The 12,430-nt window shown below is 39.6% G+C and overlaps 1 pseudogene; it reads left to right on the top strand.

The window, feature by feature from the left end:
* The first annotated feature begins 6,829 nt into the window (after positions 1-6,829).
* LOC138153048 (endoplasmic reticulum-Golgi intermediate compartment protein 3 pseudogene) lies at positions 6,830-9,063 on the top strand (annotated as a pseudogene).
* Positions 9,064-12,430: the final 3,367 nt, after the last annotated feature.

Here is a 12,430-nt window from a genome sequence, read left to right as displayed (position 1 = left end):
GCTTTGTTTTGACTTAGTTTAGCTGGTGCTTAGTATAGTGGTGGTGCATAGTAGGTATTTAATAGATGGTGATTGAATATGTATTTTATTGAGTTAGTATATCTGGTGCTTAGTACAGTGCCTTGCACATAGTAGGCATTTAATAAATGATGTCTGGTATTTTAGTACAGTATTTTGTACATATTAGATATTTAACAAATGACTGATTATATATTTTGTATACATTTAATATTGACAGATCCTATCTATGCACAAGTTTTTCCCTTACTGGAATACAAGTTGCTTAACAGTAGGGACTAACTTCTATCTCTAGAGCCTGGCACATAGAATTATAGGAGCATAAATTTAGAACTAGGTCTAGTTGTTGTTAGAACAACAACTCTCTTGCTTTACAGGCAAGCAAACAGATACCCAGAGCCGTTTACGTGACTTTCCCAATGTAACATGGGTAAGTCACAAAGCTAGGATTTGAATCCAGTTCCTCTGACTCTGTTACCAGCAATTATTGCATCATCAGCTGTCTTTGGAGGAAGGGATTAACAAAGGTTTATCAAATTAAATTAAATTTTCTCTTTTCAAAGATCTTCATGTTAAAGCTTCATGTCAAGAATGCTATAGAAGGGATGCTATTGCAGGTAGGGCTTAAACTATGTGCATCTTTATGAAGAAAACAAATTAGATTCATTTACTCAGGCATATCCAGGAATGCCTGAGTTAGTCAGAAAAAATCTGGTGGTAATTCATTGTATCTGTCTATGATGGGCGGTAGAAATTTCATCACCTTTTAAGAAAAAAAACAAAACAAAAATAACTCTTTAGCTAAGGAATGTTGATTAAGATGGTTTCAATGACATTAAATATCATGCAAGTAATATTAGGAGCATTCCAGTCTCCCTTGTCTGTTTTCTTTATAAATCTCCTGGCTTTTGAAGATTCGTGAAAAGTCTCACTGTCAGATGTGTGTGCCTAGCATACAAGAGCTATCATTGACCATGGGTAAATTGTTATTAGATATAGTTTATTTGGTGCTATCTAGGGAAATTTTTGGTTTGCCCTAATACACTAGATGTTCCTAATTTTCACATTCTAATATATACAATATGTGATGGAGAGAGGCAGCATACTACTATGGATTAAGAGCTAGCCTTACAGTTTGGAAGATCTAGATTCAAGTCCTGACTTTCACACATACTGGTCATATGACCCTTACCAAATCATCAAACCTCTGAGGCTTCTAAGCCAGCGGCATCAAACTCAAATAGAAATGGGGCCACTAAACCATATAGAAGGATCCTTTCAAACTGTGTATTAACTTAGAAAATCACAAATTAACATTATCTATGTTCTATTGTATTTTTTAAATTGTTGTTAAATATTTCCCAATTACAATTTAATCTAATTTTTGTCCTCCACTCTTAAACTACCACCACCACCCCTCAGGAATGTTATCAGAGACAATGTGTTGACACCTCTGTTTAATTTTCTGTGATCTATACCAGGCCTGTACAACATATGGCTTGTGGGGCTGCTTGTGGTCCAACAAAGGATTTTGAGTGGTTGGCGAAAAATGTAGAGCATATAAAGAAAGTAAAGATGTAAGGAGTACTTTGTCTGTTCCCCACTTACTTCACCTTCTGCTAGTCACTATTGTGTCCATCATGTAACTTGGCAAGTGGATTGTCACTGCTCACTCTCTCCTCTTTGTCACATGACCCATGGCAACCAACCATCATTGGTTTCTCTACTCTGAGAGAAGCAATTTCATGATAAATAAAAATCTTAATAAGTGTAACTATTTGATATTAATTGAAATTTCCCTTTTTAAAAAATATAGTTTAGTTGCAAAATAGTTTAATCATTAATTTTACCTCTACTTGGAAAGTGAGCCACTAAAAACCTATCTGTGGCCCAAAGAAGTTTAGCCTATTTTAATTTTGACCCCTACCAACTGCTCAGGTGTGCAGGTCTGTTCTAGACAGTTCTTTATGAGTTGCAGATCAAGATTTGACTTGTGTTGACAGAGGGAGCAAAAATTCCCGATACCAAAGAAATCACAAGCTCAGTCCCCATTCCTATATCAAATATATGATAGTTGTCTTTTAGTCATCTACCACATGAACAAATACATGAATTCATAACCTATGTGCATATTGATATGCACAATTAGGTTCGTTTGATTAAAAAATGGCACACCTTTCTGCAAAAGGTCATTTATTCAAGATATTTCTACTGGATCAGCCTTACAGTGAAATGGAAATCACATTGGACCTGCAGTTAGGAGTATAGTCTGGGTTATATCATTACCTAAGTAGACATTAGAGGAGGCAGGAAGGAGAAAGGTAGGAAAGGGCCTGAAGCATCACCATCATTATCATTGCTAACTTAGCTTTGCAAACTGATTTACAAATATTATCTCATTTGATTGTCATAATAACCATGAGAGGTAGGTGCTATCATTATCCCCATTTTACAGATGGGGAAACTGAGGCAGAAGTTATGTGACTTTCTTAGGGTCATAAATTAAAGTCAAATTTTAATTCACATCTTCCCGACTCCATGTCTATCACTTTCTCACATATTCCATCTAGCTATCCATGAAATAATCATGGTGCCCAAAAGGCACTACCCCTAGGGGTGATGCTAACAGAGGAGCAAAAGAATAATAAATGTAATGAAAAGAGAGTAGATGCTTGATTGTTCTCTTAGACTGGTGACCTTATCAATGTAGGTACTTTCTTCAAAAACACAGAGTGCAATTCATTCATGTCTGCCCATCTTGCATGATTCTAATTTATATCCCGAGAGTGAATGATAACAACTGGCATTTATATAGTGGCTTTAAGGTTTCCAAAGTACTTAATACATGTTATTTCATTTGATCTCCACAACAACCCTGTGGAGTGGGTGCTATTATTATCGCCTTTTTCTAGATAAGGAAACTGAGTGTCAGAGAGGTTAAATGACTTGCTCAGGGTCACTTAGCTACTAAAATTTAAAACTAAGTCTTCTGATTGCAGGTTTAGCTCACTATCCATTAAAGGAAAGTGGGAAATAAACAAAACTGAGTTTTCCAAATGGCCAGACCTAGGTTTGGCATGGCAATCCAATTTCTATCATTATATTTGGTTATCTATAAGCACATTATACTTGTTCATCTTAATAATAGAGTAATTTTTTAACCTATTGATAGATTTGACACTTGTCTGCTATCCTAACTCATTTATTACTATAATAGAACTCATCTTACAGATGTATCTTCTTTATCAGTGATTCCTTCCATGTTAACATGTTGAACTTGTTACTCTAATGGAATGTTTGGCAGCTTCTCTCAAGCTACTTATAGAATCCTATCAGAAATAAATCAGTTTAAATAGTGGGCTGGGATCCTTTGGAAGCTACCAATGCCCACCTGAGGTAGTATTTTCATCATTTTCATACTGAAAACTCTGGTGTCTGCTGCTTTGAAAGAGGCCATATGCAGAGGGATCTAAGTAAAACTAATCCTAGTTCCTCTGTTTCCCTATTATTTGTTGTGTCCACTTCCCTGGATTTTGAAAAGCCAGGCTTTTCTGTTTAACTCATTTCCTCCCATTCTGGTTCTTCACGGAGCAACCTTGAATTCCTGGGATTTGAAAAGGTGAAATATCTTCATCCTTTGTCTACTCTGTTAAAAGACCTATAAATAAATATGTCTGTTCTTTGCCTAATCTTTATTTAACTTGATTGTGAATTAGAATACCATGCCCTTGGTTAAAAAGTCAACCTGTTTGAGTTGCATATTTAGGTATGGAAGAGTCCTTTGAGGTTATTTAATCCAAACCTCTGATTTTACAGGTGAAGCAAGTAAGATCCAGAGAGATTGAATATTTGTTCATGGGTTCATGGGTAGTAAATGGAAGAGTGTCGATTTGAATCCAGGTCCTCTGACTCCATTCCAGTGATCTTTCCATAACACACTGTCTACCTCATATTGGTCATTCACACAGAAAATTGAATCTTTTATTTGTTAAAAAAAAAAGCAGGGACTGACAAAAATCATAAGCAGACAATAAAAGAGGCAGAGGAAATCAAGAGAGGAAAAATACAATAAACTGAGAGCCAGAGAAGAAACTCCAAGAGACCCAAACAAGCAAATGCTGGTTTATCTTTGTGATTTTTTTTTTTATGTCAGACCAGATGGACTTATGAGAATGGGTTGATTCTATTTAGCAATAAATCAAGGTAAATGTGGCATGTAACTATTTGATTAACAAATAAACTAAAGTGAGGTAGAGAAAAACAAATATTCTTATCTATGTAATGTTGAAGTGATGTTTATACTTCAAAGTTTTATTTTCTTATTTTATATGGATTTTGAACTGTAAAATGAAGTGACTAATTTCTGTTCTATTATCACTGATAATGTGTTTACATGAAATTACTGATGAGACTAGAAAGTGGTGTATGCTTGTTTTTTATTGCTTTCTATGTCCAAAGATTTCATTGTCACAGTTGTGGCCACCCAAAGGTTAGATAACACAAAGGAGTGGGAATTAGAGTAAGAGTCAAGTACTAAAAGGAATTATATTGCATCTTTAGAATGGTCTTTAAACCTCACGCCTTGATGGAAATGCATCATGCAGCCAATAGGGGAAAGGAGAGTAGACAACTGTACCTGAAAGCAAACCTCAGAAGTCTTCTTTCTATAAGCTTCAGATTATCTATCATCTAAAAAGTAAAACTGAGGAAATCAAGTCAATAATTTTTGTACATGCTTCCTTTCTAGGATCAGTTTTTTAGAGTATTTTCTGGAAGGATGAATCCAAAGAATATAATTTATTTTTGTAAGCCATGAGAGATACACCAAATAGTGGTAAAGTGCCTCTTAATATCTCTAGTCAATTATCAGTAGATAAATTATAGCACTATTGGCAATAACAATGCATATTCTCTTTGGTTTTACCTCTGAAAAATGATTCTTAGAAGGTGTTTCTCCATTCAACATAATTAAGGGGTAGGTGGTAAGTTTCTTGTTATTCCTACAGTGGAATGCCACTGGGCACCTTCACTCTTGGTAAAGAGGTGTGTGTGTGTGTGTGTGTGTGTGTGTGTGTGTGTGTACATAATTGAAATGCATATAGTCTTACAATATAGTATATTTATTTGTTTTCATTCCTACTCAAATTAGTTGGAAATGGTATTAAAATAAGACTATTTGAACTCTGATTTAAACAGTGATGTTCTTAAATAGGGATTTTTTATTATCTTATTGAATAGACAGTAGATTAAATAATGTTAACAAGAAATTTCTTCTTAATATGCAATAAATAGGTTGTGGACCCAATAAAAAAACAGTTCGGTTCAAAAAAATTCATTAACATCATCATGATGATCGAGAAAATAATGTGCAAAATAAAATCACTGTCATGATCCTGGACCTTGTTTTGCAAATTAAAAACAGATCAAAGTGTCACACCACTCCATGGTTCAAGCGGGGTTCACTGAATAGAACGGTGACAAAAGCAAATGTTTTGTCATTTGGAGTCTCTTGCCATGAATGTTTTTTAGCACATCATTAATGATAATCTGCTCTTTAATGTGTGGATATAAATGAACATCAAGGTGCCACTGAAGCCACAGAAACAGTATCTTTTGCTATGTAAAAATATTAAAGCTGTTTCTGCTCAGATAACAACTTGAGGCTAGGATAATGGAAAGTGTCAGAAGCACCACAGATAAGACTGGAGTGAACAAGGAGAAGAAAAAAGTGGTGTTAAGTTCACTGGAAGGTCCAATTAAGTCAAATCAAAAAGCATTTATTAAGTGCCTATTCTTTGCCAAATGATGTGCTCAGTGCTGGAGATATTAAGCAGGCAAAAACAGTTTCTATTATCAAGGATCTCACAATCTAGTGGAGAAGACAACATACAAACAATTATGTGCAAGCAATGTATAAACAAGATAAAACTGGAGATCATCTCAGAGGAAAGGTACTAACATTAGGGAGGATTGGAAAAGGCTTCTTATAGAAGGTTGGATTTTAGCTGAGATTTGAGGAAACCCAGAGGGTAAAGATGAAGAGGAAGAACATTGAAGGCATGGGGGACAGCCAGTGAAAATTCATGGATTTGGGAGGCAGAGTGCCTTGTGCAAGAAACAGCAATGGGGTCAGTGTCACTGGATTGTGAAGCACAAAGAGGGAAGGAAGGTGTTTGAATTCTGGAAAGATAAAATGAGGTTGTAGTAGGAAGGGCTTTAAAAGTCAATTAGTAAAGCAAAACAAAGCATCGCCATAGCTTCATTTCCCCTTGCCACCTTACCTTTTTTGTCTGATTTGCTTAGGTGGTGATCAGGGGTGGGGAACTGCAGGCTATGCGTGACCTTCTAGGTCCTTGGGTGTAGCCTTTTGACTGAGTCCAAGTTTTACAGAACAAATCCTTTTATTAAGGGGATTTTTTTGGTGAAGTTTGGATTTGGCCAAAGGGCCCTGCTTGAGGACCTAGAGGGCCACATGTGGCTTTGAGGCTGCAGGTTCCCCATCCCTGGTGTAGAGCATAGTATCATAGATTTAGAGCTGGAAGAAACTTTATGGGTTACTGGCATCAACCCAACATTTTACAGAAGGCAGAACTGTGGCTCAAAGAGGTTAAGTAACTTGCTGCAAACTATAAACCTGAACAGAATCAAGCATTATTTATTAAATCCTTGTGTAGAGGCACTGAAGAAGTTACCCACTAAGGGTTAGGGTTGCTCTGGAGACCCCAAAATACCAACACGCCGGGTTCTGCCAAATGAATTCGACTTGAGTCTTCTCAGCCGAAGAAAAGTAAAATTTATTAAAAGTTCGCTTGCAATCATCAGCGGTCTCCTAATGCTCCTGCTCTTCCTGTCTGAACTGCAGTATTACCTTATGGCCGAGGTTCATCCTGAACTCTATGTTGACAAGTCCCGGGGCGACAAACTGAAGATCAACATTGATATTTTCTTCCCATATATGCTTTGTGCTTATCTAAGTATTGATGCCATGGATGTGGCTGGGGAACAGCAACTAGATGTGGAACACAAGGTATACAAACAGCATTTGGACAAGGATGGCCACCCTGTGACCACAGAAGCGGAGCGTCACCAGCTGGGGAAAGAGGAGGAAAAGGTGTTTGACCCCAGCTCCTTGGATCCTGAACACTGTGAAAGCTGCTATGGTGCCGAATCTGAGGATAGCAAGTGCTGTAACACATGTGAAGATGTTCGGGAAGCATGCTGAAGGAGGGGTTGTACCTTTAAGAACCCAGACACCATTGAGCAGTGTCAACGTGAAGGCTTCAGCCAAAAGATGCAAGAACAGAAGAATGAAGGCTGCCAGGTGTACGGCTTCCTAGAAGTCAACAAGGTGGCCAGAAACTTTCACTTTGCACCTGGGAAGAGTTTCCAGCAGTCACATGTGCATGTTCATGACCTGCAGAGCTTTGGACTAGACAATATCAACATGACTCACTATATACGACATCTGTCGTTTGGAAAAGATTATCCAGGAATTGTGAACCCACTGGACAATACCAACATCACTGCCCCCCAAACCTCCATGATGTTCCAGTATTTTGTGAAGGTGGTTCCCACAGTATACATGAAAGTGAATGGGGAGGTGCTGAGGACAAATCAGTTCTCTGTGACAAGACATGAAAAAGTTGCCAATGGGCTGATTGGGGACCAGGGGCTTCCTGGAGTCTTTGTGCTTTATGAGCTCTCACCCAGGATGGTCAAACTGACAGAGAAGCACAGGTCCTTCACCCACTTCCTCACTGGTGTCTGCGCCATCATCGGAGGCATGTTCACAGTTGCTGGACTCATTGACTCCCTGATCTACCACTCTACTCGAGGCATCCAGAAGACAGTCAAATTAGGGAAGACAACATAGTCACAGGAACTGCATGACCCCAGCCCTGACTTACTCAGGGCCATCTGACTTCCTAGTGGTGACCCAGGCCCTACCCCTCGTGAATGCTGTCCTCAGACTATAAGACTTGTTCTATCTTCCTGCCCCTTCCCCCTCAAGAGTTGGTAAAATTGTGTGTTGTGATGGTATTGAGGTCTGTGTCTCCTTCCCTCCACCCCCATAATTCTTTGCCTCAACTCTCATGCTGCTCCTGTGTCTCAAAGGAGGTTTCCTCCTGGGCTTTCCTTTTATATTCCCACTTCACCCTGCTTTTCTTTGTACTGGAATCACCTGCCAGAGGTCAAAGTAATGTGAATCCTTTCCCAGAGATGCTTGTCTCCCAACTTTGATCTCTCCCTGGCTCTACCTGGTACTATCCAAAGGCTGAAGAAGGAACTGAGCTGGGAAGAGTAGCTTAGACCAGGTGCCAGTATGGGGTATTAGCAAGGAGTGGGATCCTTTCACCCTTGTTCACAACCTGGATTAGGGTGACTGAAGGGGATACCCCTCCCTCTGCAAGTGTCTGCCTTAACTCTTCCATTGGGATGTTCATGGGATGAGAAGCACAAGGAAAAAGGAAGCAGCCACAGGAAGCCAAGGAAGTAAAAAGCTCCAGGCTCCTGAGCTGGGGTTCAGACCCCTTTCCTCTCTTGTGTTCTGCCTCAGACTGGGATGGAAGTTGAGGAGAAGGGAGAGTGAAAGAAACACTTGCAAATTCCTATGGCTTCTCTTGGAAGCATTGGGACTTGGAGCTATCCTTAATGTCAGTTGGGTTCCATCTGTGCCTTAGTCACAGTGCAGGCATTGTCACCTCAACTTAGCCCTTCACTGACTTCTCTAAGATTTCCTTTCACTTGCATTTAGCCCACTTCCCAGCAGAGCCGGGAAGTAAAACTTTCCCAGAGAAAAATATGGAACACACAAAAGAAAGACATTGCAAAGGTTGGTTCTGTGTATATACCTGAGAGGCAATGCTGTCTATTCCCAGCACAGAGTGAATGAGAACCAGAGGAGTGATGAGCATAAGCGAGATGGGACAACTTTCTAGACCTTCCTAAGTCTACAGTTTCCTTAAAGATAAAGACTTACCTTCAACTTGTTTAGTTGGAAATTAATTTCCCAAATATTAGGCCCCAAATTGTGTTTGAAAACAAAATAGAAATAATTAAAAAAAATAAAAGTTTGCTTGCATTAGACACAGAGTAAGTCTGTGCTAGGTCATTCTATGGCGCTCTCACTATTCTATGGCATTCTATGGTGCTCTCACTATTCTATGGCATTCTATGGCACTCTCACTATTCTATGGTGCTCTCACAAACATGAAGACAAGGCAGGGTCTTATGTACAGAAGGTTGATAGGTGGGAAGTCTAGTAACAGAGCTTGGGATCAGCCGAAATGTAAGGCTTATTGACTCATGCAAATGCCTCATCAAATGGGATGATTTAATCAAGAGTCCAAGGGAAGTACCCAGAGCCTGTACCTCAAGGACTCAAGGAGAGCTCAATGGGGCTCCCAGAACCCATACCTCATCAGCACCTGTGGGATGAAACACTCAGGTTAGTTGTGTGAGGAGTAAAATGACACTAAGGCAAACTGAGGCATGATTTTCTCCAGGACAAGTTACAATTTATTAATAGTGATGCTTATAGCTGTTAATGAAATGGGTCACTCTGAGCACCTGAGTCAAGCCAATTTATTAGTTAGGTTGGCAGTAACCAAAACAATTGGTCAATGGCCTCTCTTAATGATCAAAGACTTTCCAGTGAAGGTCAGGGGGTCCTTATAAACTTAGGTGTGTCTTCCTTATGATTGACCTGAATCATTTGACCTCCCCTGGCAAAGGTAAGACAATCCCACTGGTAGACATTTTAATGAGAAGGTGATGAGTTAACTCAGCTTCTCCTTATTACTTTCTTTTTTTTTCCCTCTCTCTCTCTTTTTTTTTGCTTTTTGGAGGGCAATTGGGGTTAAGTGACTTGCCCAACGTCACAGAACTATTTTTGTGTGTGTGTGTTGTGTCTGAGGCCATATTTGAACTCAGGTCCTCCTGACTCCAGGGTTGGTGCTCTATTCACTGCTCCACCTAGCCACCCCTCTCCCTATACTTTCTAATTGGAAGGAGGGAGTAATCTTCAAATGACAGGATTAGTCTGCAGAAGCAATGCCTAGAGTAATCTTGGCCAGAAAATCAGAACCACCCCAATCAGGAACTTCCTCCCACCTTTCTCTTTCCCCATGGAAACAAATCACTGCTACCTTTGACTAGGAAGGGCAAGGACATGGAAAGCTCTCCCCAGAGGAAGGACCCAGCCCAATCTAGTTCTTGGTTTACTCAGGAACAAAGCAATTATTTCATTTTAAACTAGTTTGCTAACAAATACCCTGGAGGCTGATCAAATTATTCAACCAAGCCTTTATTTGGGACTGGGAAAGACTTGTCTTTTGAGCTGAGAAATGGGGCTTGACAAAATGAGGAATAGTGTGGATTACAGAGTAATACTGATTATTGAATGATAATGCATAATATTTATCTTCCTCACTTCTTTGGATGGTTATCAGGCAGTGTGGTATAGTGGATACAGAACTGGCCTCAGAGTGAGGAAGGCCAGGATCAAGTCCTATCTTTGAGAGACTGGCTGGGGTGCTGGCCAAGTTACTTAAACTCTCAGTGTTCTAGGCTACCGTCTAAGACCATAAGTTGCAGAAATATGTACCTGCTCTGGTGGAAGGAGTTTTCTTGCCAAGAATTTCACTATGCCAGTGAAATAAAACATTCAATTCCTATAGCTTTCATGCTTCTTGATTCCTGCAGCCCCCCCTTCAACACTTAAAAATCACAGTATAATCTCCTAGTCATTCAATTTCTCTCTCTCTCTCTCTCTCTCTCTCACACACACACACACACACACAGACACACACACAATAAACACATACACACTGTAAGACAGATAAACACAGCACACAGGATGGCTGCTAGCACAGATACACTCTTGATCTGACCAGATAGGAAAGAGACTAAGAAGGGGTTAACAATCTTACTTTATTCTAGTCTAATTTCCTCAGAAGAGGATTGCTGATAATAGGAGGACAAATTCCAACAGCACTTTCTAATCACCCTTCTTAAAGGTCTTTCAGGGGCCAGTCAGAAGGGGGGGGGGAATGGGGCAACTACTCCTACATCTCGATGGGATCAATAGAGACAGGCACAACTTGTATATCCCTCTAAATCACCTCAAACCTCCATGGGGGCTGGTTGAGGCAAACACAGCATTTTTGCATTCAGCCTTTAAGGTTTCCCATTCACTAACCAATGACCACCTGTTTATAGGGGCAACAAAGAAGGCATATCTCCAGCAATAGCCTCACAAATTTACATAGCCCCATCCCTATATCTCACTGAGCAGTTGCAGTGGATAGTAATATTCTTTATCATTATATAATGTTACACAAGCATGGTGGAGATGTTTTGAACCATAATTGTAGGAACTCATAGCTAATACCTGCAAACAAGAGATTGTTATGGCTATGGATCCTAGGAAATTGAACTCTAAGAAATAATAACAAAAATCCACTTTACACACACTAAAATCTACCTTACACTAAAATTCACCTTACACACACACACACACACACATACACACACACATTTCTACATGAGGTGATTTCTGCAGTGACATTCATTCAATACCTTAAAAAAAATGACCTGTTCAAAATGAGAAATTTTGACTACTTTCTACTTATTTGGGTCATTCTGGCTTTCCTGCTTTCTGCAATATGTGTCAAAAAAGCAGAAAGTTTGTCATGATGCAGTTCAATGTATCATAATGAGGAGCAAGACACCTGGATTCAAATCCTGGCACTGATAAGCATTGTTGTTGCTTGTCTTTTCTTTTAGAAGAAGACAAATTAGGTGATAGGGTAATGACTTGAATTGGATTTAAGTGAGGCAGAGTTGCACAAAGTCATCAACTTCACTCTCTCTTCTAGTCACCCAAGTCCAACAGCAAGACAAAAGTCAGGATGACTGAAGATGACCTGGGAATAGAGTAAATGACCTTGGCATCTTGGATGTCTGACCAAACTTTAAGCCCTTCACAGTACCAGCTTCTGCTGCCTTCTTGGCTATTGGAACAAATTGTTCTCATCCACCCATTCCACCAGGGGATGTCTACACACGCTTGAGATAAATGCCCCCCTAACTCACCAGTGGGTTTGAGGCCTGTTGGTTACCTTCAATTTGGTTTAGCCCATCTGCCAAGATAGCTTTCCAGGGTATGGCTGCTACACATGATACAGCTTCTTGGAGCCCCAGATGAGAATTGAGTGGCAGGTGCACAGCAAAGGTGGATGAGTGGTCCTGAAAGGGGTCAGCAAGCCCTTACATTAGAGGTGCTAGTCTTCTTGAGCATCCCATATATCTTGATAACCATTAGCTGTGTGACCATAGAGGAGACAATTATCCTCTCTGAACCTTCTGTTCTCATCTGCAAAATTAGGGGATTGAATATATGAGTTTTACA

Source organism: Petaurus breviceps, unplaced genomic scaffold (assembly GCF_028583685.1).
Source record: "Petaurus breviceps papuanus isolate PSGF00001 unplaced genomic scaffold, PetGlider_PUasm1.0 90977, whole genome shotgun sequence".
NCBI lineage: Eukaryota > Metazoa > Chordata > Mammalia > Diprotodontia > Petauridae > Petaurus > Petaurus breviceps.
This window is presented reverse-complemented; position numbering and strand designations above follow the sequence as displayed.